The sequence below is a fragment of the Tachypleus tridentatus genome, chromosome 13 (genome assembly GCF_004210375.1).
Source record: "Tachypleus tridentatus isolate NWPU-2018 chromosome 13, ASM421037v1, whole genome shotgun sequence".
Taxonomy (NCBI): Eukaryota; Metazoa; Arthropoda; class Merostomata; order Xiphosura; family Limulidae; genus Tachypleus; species Tachypleus tridentatus.
In genome coordinates, this window is record NC_134837.1 from 253,139,365 (window position 1) to 253,156,442 (window position 17,078).

General features: G+C 34.0%; 1 pseudogene; it reads right to left on the bottom strand.

Moving 5' to 3' along the window:
• Nucleotides 1-245: 245 nt before the first annotated feature.
• The window catches only part of LOC143236517 (glutamate-gated chloride channel-like), a 26,993-nt pseudogene continuing 10,160 nt past the window's right edge, over nt 246-17,078 (bottom strand).

Here is a 17,078-nt window from a genome sequence, read left to right on the forward strand (position 1 = left end):
TATATGAACAATTAGAACAACAGTGACAAAAACCTTTTGAGCACGATTAGTAAGAAACCCAAAGGAAAGAAATATTTAAACAGAAAACATGTACTATAGAAGTGAGAGAAAGAACAGACAAAAGAAACACCACAAATAATGAGTCTTAAGATGCATAGATATTATGTGTACGTTAATCGGAATGATTTAACTTGTGCTTCGTAAACAAAATCAAACAAACAAACAAAAATCGTACCACCCCATATTTCCCGAACTTGCGGCTCTCTCGGGTCATTGCTGAACTTGTTCATGTGGGTTCCGTCGGAGGCTGGTTCACTGCAGATTCTGGACGACTGGTGGACTGGTGAAACCCAGGATTTCTGTACAGGTAGTTTACTGCTATGAACTCCAACAAGGAGGCGTAGATGAAAAATATGCTAACCCCATCCCACATGTTCATCGCAGTTATGCTGGAACCACAGGTAGCGTGGACCGGAAACTGTTGGTCGTAGTACAGAAGTTCAACATCGTGGTCACTCCGATCATGACGCGGGCTGGCACAGCGTTGGTTTCCAGCCAGAAGCTGATGAAAGAACTGGAAATCAGGATAATTCCCGGAGCGAAAACGGTACTGATGTAGAAAGATTTGTCTCGGGTGAAAACGAGTAGAACTCTTAAACAGCTGTACTCGTCTGTTGGAAGAGCGAAAAGAGTTAATATGTTAACCTGGACCAGTAGAACACCATGAGCTAGGTCGGTTAAACAGCTAAACATTCCACTATGGTGTTTTTGTTGGTTTTCTTCACACGTCATTACGTGCTCTCTGTGGCACAGCGGACTTACAATGCTAACAATCGGGTTCCGATACGCATGATTGGAAAACCACAGATAGCTCATTGTGTCGCTTTGTGCTTGACGTCCAACAAACAACAATGGCCCGGCATGGCCAGTTGATTAAGGCACTCGACTAGTAATATGAGGGTCGAGGGTTCGAATCCTCATCAAACCAAACATGCTTCTAGTTTCAGCCGTGAGAGTGTTATAGTGTTACGGTCAATCACACTATTCATCGGATAAAGAATAGCCAAAGAGTTGGCGGTGGGTGGCGATGACATGCTGCCTTCTCTCTAGTCTTACACTGCTAAATTAGGCACAACTAGCGCATATAGCTCTCGTGTAGCTTTGTGCGAAATCCGAAAACAAACAAACAAGAAACAAGGTTACATATACACAAATATACCAGTACTATTTCTCTAAGACAAGTACAAGGAATAAAGAAATATAATTCTTAGAACAAATGAGTAAAATCAAAGTAGAGTGTGTCAACCAATCTACACGTGACACTTTTATTGCCGACAAGACCTTTAATCCCATAGCAAAGTGTTTAAGGTTTAACAAGACATTACACATACGAGTATAATACCGGTCAAGACTTTACTTATTAAATTTTATGAATACGACTGTTATAGTGTGAACGAATTATTTAAATACTTAATATTACAATATTTGAATTAGCATTATAATCACGCAGTAGCACAGGACAACTTGCAAACTGATCCTCTTGTTTATGTATATAAAGGTTTGGCGTGAGTTGAATTTCGAGCAATGCTACTGGAGGGCTATCTGCGCTAGTCGACCCCAATTTAGCAGTGTAAGACTAGAGGTAAAGCAGCTAGTCATCACCATCCACCGCCAACTCTTGTGCTACTCCTTTACCAACGAATAGTGAGATTGACCGTCAATTTATAACGCCCCCGCGGTTGAAAGGGCGAGGATGTTTGGTGCGATGGGGATACGAACCCGCGACCCTCGGTGCCTTAACCAATTGGCCATGTTGGGCCATATATTAAGGTAAAATTTAAACAAATGATGACCTAACCAGAATCAGCTCAAGAGGTATTCTAATCCAGCTCTGACAAGTTAGGCTAAAATGAAAGTGTTTAAAGAAATAAACAAAAGTGGGAATGTTCATGAAATAAATAAATAAAAACCACCAAAAACTGAAACATAAGCTTGTACAAATAAACTGTGTTGAGTATGAGACCGTAATAAAAACATAGGTGGTCTTAAAATCGAACTAAAGTAGCTACTAAAATATTGTTTTACAAATGTTTATTTTGAAATACCGGATCCCTTTAATTTCCTAAGACATAATATGCAGCGACATCTATTGTCGAATCCTAGAACAACTGCAAGTTTTTGAAGACTCAAAGAATGTACAGACTAACTAACTGACTAGTGACTTTAGGTCATTTGTTAATATTTTGCACAATAATAATTACAACGCTTTTATTCGGAATGGGCTATTTGTGCTGTACCTAAAACGAGTATCGAAACCCGGTTATTAGTGGTTTGAGCCTTAAGGCTTAACGCTGAGCCACTAGGAAGCCGTTGCAACTGTGCCAATTTATCAATCACTTTGCAAGAATATTTTTAACACCGACCCAGACGTACCAGCGATTACTGCAGTTGATTCACGAAAGAAAAGGGAATCAGGAAGAAGTATTTATATAACTATCTATTGATTGAGATGCAAATTCATTTTGCTACTAAAACAACAAACACATTCATGCCTAATTAGAAAAAAAAAAAAAATTAATAGTGAAACTCAACCAGTTATTCCTGACTCACTAATGTCGTTTTTTTCGAAAATATTTAGTTTTTCATTTATTAGCTTTGATGTTTTAAAAGGTGGTTATAATAAGTTGTTGTTATCTATGAAAGGCCTCCAGTGTTACAATGGCATGTCTTTGGTCTCACACCATTAGAAACCGGGTTTCGATACCCATGATGGGCAGAGCAAGATAGCTTATTGTGTAGCTTCGTGTTTAGTTCCAAAAAATATCTACGGAAGTGTTAAGAAAACAGTTAGTGTCAGATACGGTTGGCTATCAATATAAAGTTCTCCAGTGTTTATCGTAATTATTATATTTAAATTAGATCAGCTATCTTATCGTGTAGAGGACCTGGAGATAAAAATGAAGTATAATATGAACAAATGATGGGCTGTCCAGCAGGAAGTTACTGACCAAAGTCTGTGATTAGATATGGAAGATTGAGCACATATAGCCGATTGTGGAGTTCCCACTAAGCAAACAACAACAGTTAAAGTAAATGATAATGTCAAGCACATTCATACTGAGAAACTAAATACACGGAATTTATAAGTTGAGGCAGCAACCAATCTCTCAATACATACCCCATAACGTATAGGAGAGTTTCACTTGATTTCACAAAGTATCGTTACTGAGAATACATAACCATTGTATCTAAGAACATAGAAATGGTCTTTTTTCAGGACTTTTTCGAAAACAGCAACAGATTAAGAGTCAAAAATTGAATAAAATACTTAGCATATAAATATTATAAAAACATCTCACTAATAATCAGAATTAAAATGATAGTGTAGGCTAATACCATAAAAATAATTACAAACACATGTCTCTAGAAACCTACACGAAACTTCTATCTATTTGTGACTGCTTCTAAGTTTTGATCTGGCATACTATAAGGAAGTTAACCAGTTAGTAACATAAAGCTAACTAATGGGCTATTATTTTCTGACTGAATAACGAGATTTAACTGTCACTATTATAGCACACCCACGAAGCTAAAGTAAACAGCATATAATGAATTCTCGGATTCAGTCTGAGCACAATAAACATTTGGCCACTCCTTGTTCCTTTCAGAAAAGTATTTATTTCAAATTGTGTTTCACAATCACTATTTGTTTGTTTGTTTGTTTGTTTTTGAATTTCGCGCAAAGCTACACAAGGGCTATCTGTGCTAGCAGTCCCTAATTTAGCAGAGTAAGACTAGAGGGAGGGCAACTAGTCATCATCACCCACCGCCAACTCTTGGGCTACTCTTTTACCTAGGAATACTGGAATTGACCGTCACATTATAACGTCCCCACGGCTAAAAGGGCAAGCATGTGCAACAGGAATTTGAACCCCCCGGCACTCGGATGATCAGGCGAACGCCTTAACTACCTGGCCATGCCGGGCCCACAATCAGAGATGCATATTGTTTGATAAACTTTGTGTAGCTTTTCATGAAATCCAACAACAACAATAAAGTTTTTAATGATAAAACACACACACACACACACTTGCCTCGCCAGGTGTATCTCCTGTCACAATCTCCTGTATTGTTTTTCACCAAATAAGCGTTGTGTTTTCTCAGAGATGTAGCGTTGATTATGTTCCTTTCTGTGGACGACCACTGTAGCTTTACCTCTGACTTTTCGTTAGACACTATTTATTGAGAAACAAAAAATAGAAAACGCCCAAATACTAAATAATGAAACAAGCATAAACAAACGCAAAATTAAAGAAGCCTTACTTATACAACAACTCAAGTCCAAAATAAACAAATACAAAGGAACACCTTTATACCTATATTAAAAATAATATAACAAATAATAATAATATAAAATTATATATTCAAACATCTAAACACACCCTCTACATTCCGACACGCAGTTACACAACCCCTTTCACACATGTGGTCAGCTTCCGGTCAGTTACCTCTTTCTTTGTGAACCTGACGATGACCGAAGAAGGTCGAAACGTTGTTCGCTCCTCTACGTAAAATATTTTCTCACAACCCAAACGAGCCGTTTTTACATATATATATTTCTCTACAAGTGGGTTTTCTCGACATCGCTAAAAAGTAGCACTTTTGACGTTCTGAACAATGTTTTTTTAGACCCTTTATGATGGTTAATGAAATTCCTCAATTCTTAAATTTTGGAACACTACGAGAAGAGTAAAATCAGTGTAGATCAAGTTTAATTAATTTTTTCCTACTTGATAAGGACGTTCAATCACAAGAGTCTGTCAATATAGAAAAGTAAGAAAGAAAACAATAATCACACAACAACCATTTGAGATTAACGTAAGCACGTACTTCACAAGCCTAAATTACCAGTTATTAGGTGCATGTTGAACTATAAGAAATTTCTAATAATTATAATTCTTGTATTTTAAACAAAACACTTGAGAACAAACGTAATGTTTTTTTTTACTAAAACAGTTGAGGATAGACATAATTTCTAATTGAAACACATGAAAACAAACGTAATGTTTTTTAACTAAAACAGTTAAAGACAGACCAAACGGTGTCTCTAACTCACAGTCTTAATTATACCATATTTTAATTCGTAACTAAGATGTTGGAAGTCTTTACGTATGATATTCTAAATAACGATTGTACAAGCAAAATTTACATGCTATTTTTACAGTAACGACAATAGATTTTTGAGCTAATTTTAGGCAAAAAAATATTACTACACTTACCACTTTCATGAGCAAAAGGACACTTAGGATTGTCAAAAGGGAAAATTCTCAAGTTTCCTTGACAGTTTAAAACCATCTCTCTTCTGTAACAGGAAAAACAATGATAAAACCCTTTCGGAAACTGTAAAAGTAGACGTCGATTATCACGTTGTTCAGATGTTCGATATATCACAGAACATTCTCACGTTACTTAGTTTCAGTTACAAAGTTTCTAGTGTTAAAACTCTGCTTCATACAACGTACAGACTTTTCAGATATGAAAGATTTCATACCATAAAACAAGAACTATCATGCTGTTGGAAAAAAAGGTGAAATATTACGAACATTATATTTTGTTTAATTAAGAATCGAATAACCAACTGTAACAAGAAAAATATTCTTATTAAGTCCTTTCTGAACTAAAACTGGTATTAGTTTCAAGACGTATGAATATAACACTTACATACACCAGGATCGGCATGGAAAGGTAATTATGGTACTCGACTCGTAATTCGCGGGTTCGAATCCCCGTCACGCCAAACATGTTCACCCATTCAGCCGTGGGAGCGTTATAATGTAACGGTAAATCCCACTATTCGTTAGTAAAAGAGTAGCCCACGAGTTGGTGGTGTGTGGTGATGACGAACTGCCTTCCCTTCTATTCTTACACTACAAAATTAGGGACGGCTAGCGCAGATAGTCCTCGTGTAGCTTTGCGCGTGGGTCCAGCGTGGCCAAGTGTGTCTAGGCGTTCGACTCGTAATCCGAGGGTCGCGGGTTCGAATCCCGGTCGCACCAAACATGCTCGCTTTATCGTCTGTAAAGGTGTTATAATGTTACGATCAATCCCACTATTCGTTGGTAAAAAAGTTGCCCAAGAGTTGGCGGTGGGTGGTGATGACTAGCTGCCTTCCCGCTAGTCTTACACTGCTAAATTAGGGACGGCTAGCGCTGATAGCCCTCGAGTAGCTTTGCGCGAAATTTAAAACAAACAAAACAAACAAACTTACATGTTACCAAACAATTTTCAAATGAATAAATACCTTATAAATCATTTTGGAGAATAAATTGGACATTCGTTTCAAGTATTTTTGGGCTAATGTTTAAGTAAATCTTATTGCATTCAATACATACGAAATAAAGAAGAAATTAGACAGCAGTTTCCAAATATTTCACCACCCCCAAAATGTAAGTACATATTTATTCAACATATATCGGAGCAATGAATTCTAAAAGTAGTGCGTAAATTATTTGAAACAGAAGAAAAATTAGGCCTTAGTTTCCAATGTTCTGTGCCTGAAATATAATAAGCACACGCTACGAAAAATAATTCTTTCATTATTAATTCAATACACGTATATGGACTTTCTATTCATATTTTAATTGTAGAGCTAAGAATGTTAATTTTAGACACCAGATTACATATGAGCAGACACGAGTCCTGTGTCAATGGTGAACAGAGACTCTGTATAAGAGAGTCAGTTCATATAAGTTGTGTACAGAAATTAGTGTTAGCTTTACAAGTACTTTACTGTGGATACTATGACAACGTTGTTTGTTTTTTTTTAATTTCGCGCAAAGCCACACAAGGATTTAACAGACTAGAAGGATGGATGGTAGCTAGTCATCACTACCCACCGCCAACTCTTGGGCTATTCTTTTAACAACGAATAGTAGGATCGACTGTAACATTATAACGTCCCCACGGTTGAAAGGGTAAGCAAGTTTGGTGTAACGGTGATTCGAATCCACGACCCTCAGATTACGAGTTGAGTGCCTTAACCACCTCGCCATGCTGGGCCTATGACAATATAGGAGACGATGTTTGTGGCTACCAAATAGCGATATACATACAAGTAGCTTATAGATTATTATGTAAAAATTAGTTTCATTTGGTTTGAAGCCAAAATTGAAACACCAAACGGCCTAATAAAACCAAACGAATAATCTCACAAGATAGAATATAAATTATTTAGAAAATTTTCTGTTTGCATTTATTTCAAGTGATTTAGAGTCTAATATTCAAGTATAAATTACTCAGTATGTTCTAAATCAGAAACATTCGTGGAAATCATGATTTCCGGACTTCGTTCTACCTTTGAGTAGCCTCCCGCTGGTACAGCGGTATGTCTCCGGATTTACAACGCTAAAATCAGGGGTTCGATTCCCCTCCGTGGGTTGAGCAGATAGCCCTTTGTGGCTTTGCTATAAGGAAAACACAAACACACAAAAAAACACACCTTTGAGTATACTGGACAACGCCATCTGGAGTAACCCGGAAAGTGATGTGGACCGGAACAAGGGGATACTTGAAGTCGCCATGTTTGATGAAATACGTTTCTGTTATCCATATCTTTACCAGCATGTGTTAAAGCATTCAAACTTTTATGTCGACTTTCACTGTTATACTCCAACCTTGGGTCCTCCCAAACCTGATGCAATAGAAATTCCACTTCATATCGCTGAAGTACAGGATAGATAAATAGAAATAAATATTAACAAAATTTCAATATATATATGTTTTCCATTTTTTTTCTAATGATTAGTTCCTATCATTAACGTGTTTCGTTTGTTTGTTTTGTAATTTCGCACAAAGCTACTCGAGGGCTATCTGTGCTAGCCGTCCCTAATTTAGCAGTGTAAGACTAGAGGGAAGGCAGCTAGTCATCACCACCCACCGCCAACTCTTGGGCTACTCTTTACCAACGAATAGTGGGATTGACCGTCACATTATACACCCCCACGGCTGGGAGGGCGAGCATGTTTAGCGCGACGCGGGCGCGAACCCGCGACCCTCGGATTACGAGTCGCACGCCTTACGCGCTAGGCCATGCCGGGCCTAACGTGTTTCGACATGGCCTTACATTATTCACTGGTACTGATGAAATCCAGTTTTTACTTTGTAATATTTAAATAAAACATGATCTAGCAGGGGAGAAATATATTTAAAATTTTAAGATCAGAGCACGTGGTTTTGCACGATTCCCATTCGCTCTTCAAAAGTGCCCAGTCCTTTTATTATTTCATTACACCAAATCAATGCTTTTATTCATAAAATGAAACTGTTCAAATGTTACATAACGAAGAACCTTTGTTCGTGCAATTTGAATTTAAATACTACAGATGGCACTAGTTTCGTAAAGATAAAAAGGCGTTGCTTACCAAACTTTATTCGTCTGGGGAAGACAATGTGAGGAAAGTCATTGTGATGTTAACGACCGTCTCATCCAGATTACAAAAGAAGCTAAGTTGACAAAAAAAAAAAAATGCTTTTATGACTTGATAAATATTGTAAATTCGAAATCAGTAATAACATAAATTGTAAGCTATAATTATATTAGAATCTTATCACTAATCGGAAAAGGGGTTAATTGCTGTAAAGAAATAATTCTTCGGATTTCATTTCTTTCCTTTTTGCACACATATGTCATTTTTATAATATTAAGAAATACAGAAGTGTGAAGGTAATGAAAACTTTCAGTACGATACTTCTACTTACATAAAACTTTTCTTTATTATTACTGATCTCTATACGCTCAAAATTTTTGCTTTCCACTATCCACCATACTCTCACTTATGTTCATGTGTTTTAACATGGTTGAGCTGTGCTGTATCATGTAAATAACCATGCAACAACCTACTGACAGGAATGTGACACCAACTTATGCAGGTAGCACTACCTGAATTAAAGTCTAACTTATTATTAATTTGTTACTCAAGTATTTAGACTTATTTCTTGTCATGCTTTGAAGTTTTAAATTTTGCTTAAACTTGTTCATAGTTTTGAACTTAGTGTTTGGTATTTAAAAGTCTAAAAGCAGTTATGTGAGAGATGAATTTGTTTCATAAAATATTTTTGTTTATCAAGATTTTTCATCTTCAGTTGTTACATACTCGGTAATACTTCATATTCAGTTATGAATTTACATTTTATTGTTATGACTTCTTCAACTGGTACTAGTATTGATACTGGTACAACTTTTTTTGTATCCACAGGTGACCTTTATTGACAGAGGAACATTTGGTACTCAGTGAAATAAAGTCATTCCTGCAGTATGGGGGTTCTCCTAACTATCAGTCTTTCTTCCTTAATCTAGGAATGTTGGATTAGAGGATGAAGACATGACAGGCTTGTTACATTTTGTACTTTATTTTTTATGTGACACACATCCTTTTCCTGAATACTGTTTGTCCTCTCCTATGCATGATATCTTACATGCCCATACTTTGGTCTGTCATTGAGATTCAAATTCTGTAGATTCTTCACAGTTGGGATCATTAATCCAAGTTTGGTTTCGCACATAGATATTTCATATGCAGAGTATTACCATCATTGTTTATCTTTAATTACCCACCGATGTTACTTCACATTTTCTTTTTGTCTGATGCTATCCATTGTTCCCCTGAAGAGTTTTTGAAAGGTGGTCATTCTCTTTTGTTGTTTACTTTTGCCCATTTGTTTTCCTTAGCTCCTATGTTGTTTGGATTTGTTGGGTAGATACACCCTCTTGACATGTATGAATTTACTATAGATTTACACACTTTTTTTCTTCAGTCTGTATCAATTACAAGATATTTTGTTTTGCATTTGCTGGGTCACCTCCATTTTTCTCTTGGATGGTCAGAGCTTTTGATAAATGCTCCACTCCCAGGAAGTACAGTTATATTATTACAAGGACAAATCACATTCTCTTGCTCCATCATGGACAGTAGCCTCCTGGTACACTCAACTGTTTGTTGAGAGTAGATATGTTTCTTTTGACTCCAACTCATTGTTTGATAATAAAAAGGTTTTTTTGAACTCTTACATCAACTGTTTCCAGTTCGTCTTCAATCCATAGAATCATCAGTTTAAAATGCACAATCCTGCTTGAAAGATTTTATCACATTTGGGGACTTGTCTTTGGAAGCTCTTATTCCCCAAGGTCTGGCCCACGTGATATTTCCTTATGAATTAAACATAATTAAGAGGAACTTGCAAGAGAGCCCTTGCATTCTCCTATTTTCCTCTTCTTTCTGCTTCAAACAGAACTTGATGGCTAAACAGACAATACCACAGCTGGAGTACCTCTTCCACCTCCCAGACCAGATTTACACCTTTTTACAGGTCAGGTTGGAAGAGTTGACCTGGATGCTTGAAAATTATCTGGTCAGATGTCCAAGATCAAGTCCAAGTTTCATATCATTCTTTTTATTTCAAAATGTGTATATAAAATATTAAAAATTTTGTTTTACATACTCCACTTGTAAGATTTGGCAAGGCTTAGAAAGTTGTGGCAAGTGAGCACACATTTTAAAAGTAGGAGAGAAGATTGTTTTCTGTATTTCTTTACTGTTCAGTGTTCTAAGAGAAGTAGCTGAAATTTTAAGATATATTTGTAAATAATAGTAATATATACATGTGTAATGTATTACAACTGAAATGTGATTCTATTCTACAAAATACTGGCCCTCTAAAACAAAGGAAAAACAGTTTCACTTATTACAGGCTAGTTTTATAATATTTTATATGAGCTGTGGTTGTATGTGACTCTCTGATTTGTGTATTAAAAATTGTTGTAATTGTATTATACTTTGGATGTTTAAATTAGTTGGAAATTTGCAATTATAATAAGTTAAACCAGGTTATGAGGTTTGTCACATCAACTTATCAATAACTTATCTTGATTTAAATATTATTCACTAAAACAGTAGTTAAAAAAGGAAATTTCAAACATTAAGATGTTGAAATTACATCTTCAGATACCACACGTCTACTGAGTGACCTAAATATAATGATACTCATTTCAATTTGTGTGACTCAGTAATAGAGGCTATATTAGAAAAGTTTACTTTATTACACAATATTTTATTAAGGATTGTTTGACTGTGTTTGTGTCATCAATACCTGTAGTACAAGATATACTCAAGTTGAAGGGTTATTATGAGCTGATAATTTGTGTTTAGTATTACAATGGAACATGTTGATTTAAGTAATTAGGAAGCTTTCATTGTGACTTAACACTGTGATGTGTGTTTTATTTTTGCTCATTTTAATCTTACATAAAAATACTTTTTATCAGCAATCAGAACGTAGAAACAAAACTGACAATAAATAGTAATGCCATGGCAACACATGTAAACATCTGTAATGAATGTTTTTGAATTACACATATTTCATCTTCAGTAAATCAATAACATTAATGAATTAAACAATATTTAGTATAGATATTAATTTAAACATGCAATAAACAGTGTTTAAATATTAATATAAACATACAATAAACAGTGTTTAAATATTAATATAAACATACAATAAACAGTGTTATAAATATTAATATAAACATACAATAAACAGTGTTATAAATATTAATATAAACATACAATAAACAGTGTTATAAATATTAATATAATCATACAATAAACAGTGTTATAAATATTAATATAAATATACAGCATTTAGGAAGTTATAAAACTTTTAATTTAGAAAGAAGCAAATGCAAGAGGAATTAGTTTGAATTGATATTGGGAGTTGAACTTTCACTTACAGTGTGTAAACTTTCTTTCATCAACTGTTTGTTATCACTACGTTCTTAAGATATAATTAAAAATCTTTCAAGGAAATGGATTTTGATGGTGATGTTTCATCATGAGAATATATAAAAACGTTAGGTGAAGTTTAAACTTTAACTCCAGTTCTTTTGGAAACTTTCACATGTTCCAAGGTATGTGTTTGTAAGTGACAAGACGTTTTGCTTTAACATCTGCAATCTCAGTTGTTATTGGTAGGATAAATACAATTTCAGGTCATATCTACAGTTATTTACTAGAAAAAATTTAATATTTTATAAGATTGAATTAAACATCACAGAACTTTGTCACTTTATTTGATGATGTAGTTTATAAGTTTTATAAACTAACACTACACTTAAAACTATAAAGTATGAAGTCTGTACCATGTATTAAAATCTGTTCCAACAACTTACTATTATCTTCAATTGTTATAACTAATCTATTATTAACATGTATGTATGTGTGTGTGTGTGTATTTCTTGTAAACAAATACAGCTAACCTTTATCAAAATTTTCATGCCCAGTCAACACCAGTAGTTTAATTTTTTTCATTCAGCTACTAAATCTTGAAGGTTCACAATGTTTGATTGCCAGTAACTACTTCTGGGCTTATTTTACTTTTGAGACCAGGTAGTATCACCCCACTGGGGTACAAATAGTGAATAAAACAATCAAAGCAATAGCCATGTGATCCTGGAAAGTGGATCACTAGCTATTGTTGTGTATAGTGGCAAATAAATGCTCGCTGACTTTCATTGTGCCAAATTGTGTTTTGTCAAGCTACGTATTGTTAAATTTTACCCATCCATAAACTTTTGTTGTGGAAAATAAGTTGACTACCAGGTTGTTTACTGTTAAATGTTTACATAATTCATGGACCTTTTGTTGTGAAAAGTATGTTGTCTACCGAGGTGCTTAACTGTTAAATGTTTACATAATTGATAGACCTTTGTTATGAAATGTGGGTTGTCTGCTTGGTGTCTGTTGTAACATATTTACATAATCAATAGATCTTTGTTGTGAAAAACAGTTTGTTTACCAGGTTGTTTGCTGTGGATTTTTACACATACAGAAAATACTTGCTTTGAAGTATAGTTATCCCACTGGGTTATATGCTATTGAATATGTTTTTGATAGACACTTACTGTGCCAACTTGTATGCTGTTAAGTTTTGCACATGCTATAGATATTTGCTGGCCAAACAGGTTGTTTACTGGTCTGTTTGATGCTGAATAATACATGTTCTTAAGGTATTTGCTATGCTAGATAATTTGTCAATAAGACTGTTAGATTTTACACCATAAGTTAGTATTTGCTAATTCAAACAGTTTGACTACCAGGCTGTTTGCTGTTGGATATGTTCTTACTTGGCAAGTATTTGCTGTGTAAGATAGTTTTTATATCAGGGTATTTATTATTAAATTTTATATATGCAGTACCTTTTTGTGGTTACACATATTTGAACAGTTTTTCCAACCCTTATTAGCTGATTATCAGTAATGATTTACATATATATAAATAACTTTTTCTAAAGTGGTGTTTTTAGCCACAGTATAGCAGCTCACCGAATGGGTTTGAGTTTTTTGTTTGTTTTATCAAGTAAGATAATACCATTATCTTTTGACTGATCTGATATTTAGTTATAGTTTTGGTTTTGGGAGGACAAACCCTTTCAATTGATGTACTTAACCATGTCCAGGTTAATTAATTTATTGTAAGGTAGTAGAGATCCTGATGAGTAATAAAATTGAATTTAGAACACATGTGCTCCATGCTTGGTATTGCTGGTGCAGAAAATATAGCTAATAGAAAGGAAATATGGTCTCTCAGATTAATTTGTTATGTCTGAAAGACTTTCAAGTGCCATGGCTACTGAAGATACCTTCTTGTTACTGGTTACTAAACCTCACTTATCTGTAGCAAAAAAAGTTATATTTAAAGTAGGAACCTTTATAAAACATTTATCTTGTATTTAATGTACTTTCAACTATTAATTTACTTTATTCAGATCATATGCAGATGACAAGTATTATCAAAGAGTTTTGTTATGATTACATTCAGCCACTGACTGGCCAGAAACAGTATGAGAAAAACCTATTAATTTTGAGAGGGAAGGATATGTGCAACTTACCACTTACAATAATATTGATCTTTTACATTAATTCTAACTTTTTATTAGGTTTTTGACATACAATAAAAATAGAAGCATGACTTTATATATATATATATAGTGAGACAAACCCTATCTATTTGTATATTTCATACTTTAGATAAATGTTTTAACTAAACTGTTTCATTCTTGCCTAACTATTTTTACATGCTTGAACACTGGATACAAAATATCCTAGTAAATGATTTTGTTAGATGTGGTTTTCATTATACAGTATTATAAATAACAAGTTCATCAAAAAGAATTTATTACACATTTGAACATAAGAAATAGATCTTATGTGTTTGAACATTAGTTTAACATTTTGTATAATTATTCACTGGGCATGGAAACAAATAAACCAAACACCCAGAACTGTAAGTTTATCAGATATCTAAAGAATTGTTGAAAGCATTTAATGTGTTTATTATAAAAATGGATTATTAAGGTTTCTTATTGTATTTTAAAATCCTGAATAAACTCATGAATATTTTTAACCACAGAATAATTGAGATTCTAGTCATAGTTAAAACTTGAATTTAATATAACAATAAATTTCCTACACCCCATAAGGTTGCATGTATAAACTAACACAAGGTGTGATGTATAAACTAACACAAGGTGTGATGTATAAACTAACACAAGGTGTGATGTATAAACTAACACAAGGTGTGATGTATAAACTAACACAAGGTTGCATGTATAAACTAACACAAGGTTGCATGTATAAACTAACACAAGGTTGCATGTATAAACTAACACAAGGTTGCATGTATAAACTAACACAAGGTGTGATGTATAAACTAACACAAGGTGTGATGTATAAACTAACACAAGGTTGCATGTATAAACTAACATAAGGTGTGATGTATAAACTAACACAAGGTTGCATGTATAAACTAACATAAGGTGTGATGTATAAACTAACACAAGGTTGCATGTATAAACTAACATAAGGTGTGATGTATAAACTAACACAAGGTGTGATGTATAAACTAACACAAGGTGTGATGTATAAACTAACATAAGGTGTGATGTATAAACTAACACAAGGTGTGATGTATAAACTAACACAAGGTGTGATGTATAAACTAACACAAGGTGTGATGTATAAACTAACACAAGGTTGCATGTATAAACTAACAAAAGGTTGCATGTATAAACTAACAAAAGGTTGCATGTATAAACTAACAAAAGGTTGCATGTATAAACTAACAAAAGGTTGAATGTATAAACTAACACAAGGTTGAATGTATAACAAAAGGTTGCATGTATAAACTAACACAAGGTTGAATGTATAACAAAAGGTTGCATGTATAAACTAACACGAGGTGTAGTGTACAAACTAACATTAAAACTTAAAACAGGTATTTAAACATTTAAATATTTAACAGAACTACTTGTATTGTTAATAATGTTAAACATGTTAATATTTAACCTGTGAGAAAATAATAAATATGGGATTATTTTTATATCATACTAGGTATTAACATGTAAGTTACACAACATGAGCATGTGGTATGTTATTCACAGGTTTATGGGTTTTCATACATTCAGAAAAAACTATACAATGGCATTCCAAATGTAAGTACAAGTAACTTATGTTGACCATGAATTATAGCTGGAATAAATATGCACCATGAATTAATTAAGTCATTAAACACATCATACCATTACAGCTGTATACTTCAGTATTTCAGGTCATGAACATCACTTGATACCTTACACAATAATGTGTAGTATCAAGAAAAGCAGATTTACACACACTCTTCAATAGGCAAGCTGTGTACAGTGTAAGATTTAACACTTATCAGAAGTGGATAATGTACGAGTACTCTTGTCTAGATAAATAGTAAGTACAATAGTTGGTCTAATCCTGAATAAATTAATTTACCATCTAAGCTGAAGGCTGTGGTACTTGGGACCAGAAAAGACTTAGATAGATGGTAAATGTATACAGATGTTGAGTATTCAAATGACTATATAACTATCAGAACTCTTGGGAATTGAAAAACACAATTTACAAAGGATCTTGTAGGAAAGATATGGATGGATAGAGGATTTCAGGGAACCTACAAAAATATTCCATTAATTATATCATACTCAGTGACATGTGAAAGTGAGTTTGAGTCAAAGGTATAGGGACTTCCATCATAGACATGACTCTCAAAACAGAAATAACTTCACTATAAGACAGATTAGGAGTGGATCAACCTAAAATAAAAAGCAGAAAATTAAGCCCAATTGAGAAATGTTTTGAAAATTCTCCTCGGTGAAAAGGGTATAAAAAGTCACATGAAATTCAATATTTATGTTCACTGGAGTGAATTTTGAAATTATAGTTAATTAATAATGATAAAATAAAGGAAACACTAACAAACAGAAAGCCTTAAAGTAAAAGTAAGAGGAAAAATTTTAACACATCATCAGATGTGACGGTGAAGATGGAAATTCCCTTTCTATTATCTCCTTCCTGCTAGTTGGTCACCAAAGATCTGGTTTTGGAAAAGTAACATTTTCTTATGTGAAAATGTGTTTCCATTAGATACTTACCATTTCAGAGAAAGATTCTATCTTCTATTAGCATCTTCCATGAGTATTTGCATGACACTAGCTTTCAGGCAACTCCTACCTAACCTCTCATAAATTCTCATGAATTATATTATTGAATAATGATGTTATTGTGCAGTAAAAAACCTCTCTACAAATAGGAGAGTGACATCAACTCCCTGTTTGCTAGCCTCATCTATACTCATGAAACTTCATTATTGAAGAGGAAAGAAGTCATAAGTACCCCAAACAAAGCAAGCATACACATCAGAAAACTTGTGGGTGAAGTTGTTATTTAATAGGTGGAACATGATACAGATGGCCTGCTATGAGGTACACATTACTTTCAATACATGAGAATCTATAAAGTACATTCATTGTATAGATGCCCATAAGGTCGAGTGTTTAAAACAAAGAGTTAAAGATCTGGTACTTACTCTATTATTGATGTACAAAACCACCATAAAATTGTAAGAATGGATAATAATCAAACAATCCACTAGCATTGGTAAGAAAATGAAAAAACGTCTCCATTTGACAGAATAAAGGTCAGTCACAATGATGAGGAG